Raw genomic sequence first — 763 nt, forward strand, 5'->3', positions numbered from 1 at the left:
TCCGCAGAGCAACAAAAAAAAAAGATATGCACGAATGTCAGTCTCTCTCTCAGGATATGATCACGTACGCGGGGTAGCTGCACAGCTGTCAGTGTGTGGCTGAAAATACACAGACCTCTCTCTCTCTCTCTCTCTCTCTCATTGATCTTAAAATGCAATGGGAGGATAGTTGGGGTGGTGATATCACCATCATCATCATCACAGAGGGGTGGGGACAGTGTGGAGGTAAGCTGCTGGTGCCATCCCCTGTAGGAACCTCTGCCTTTCATCTAGTCCATTTTTGGACCGTTATCTGTGTATGTTTGTGTTAGTCTATAGAAATGGTAATTTTAGTGAACGGTTTCTGCGCTGTCTCTTACGCACACACACACATATGTTAAAATTGAAATGGTTTTCATCCACAGCCAAGGACAGGGGTGGTGGGGGAACAGTGAGGTTGCAGTGCTGCAGTGCTCTGTGAGCATCACTTCAAATAGCTTCAGACTGTTGTGTTTTAATGCTGTTTTTTTTCCAAGCCTTTGTTATCAGTATTCAAAAGAGTGCCGGAGACTGACAGATCATAAAGGGCAACTCCTATCTGTATAGAGCACGATTACCTTGCAGCTACTCATTAGCAATCCTATGAGAGATTTCTTTCTTACCATGTCATTTTGTTTTTTTGTTTTAGCTTTTTAATAGTTGCTACGATGACAAAAAAATCGAATCCCTTTTTCATTTTTTGCATAATTTATTATTAAGGTGTTATATATTTTATCCATACCGC

Source organism: Echiichthys vipera, assembly GCF_963691815.1.
Source record: "Echiichthys vipera genome assembly, chromosome: 16".
In the NCBI taxonomy this organism is placed as follows: Eukaryota; Metazoa; Chordata; class Actinopteri; order Perciformes; family Trachinidae; genus Echiichthys; species Echiichthys vipera.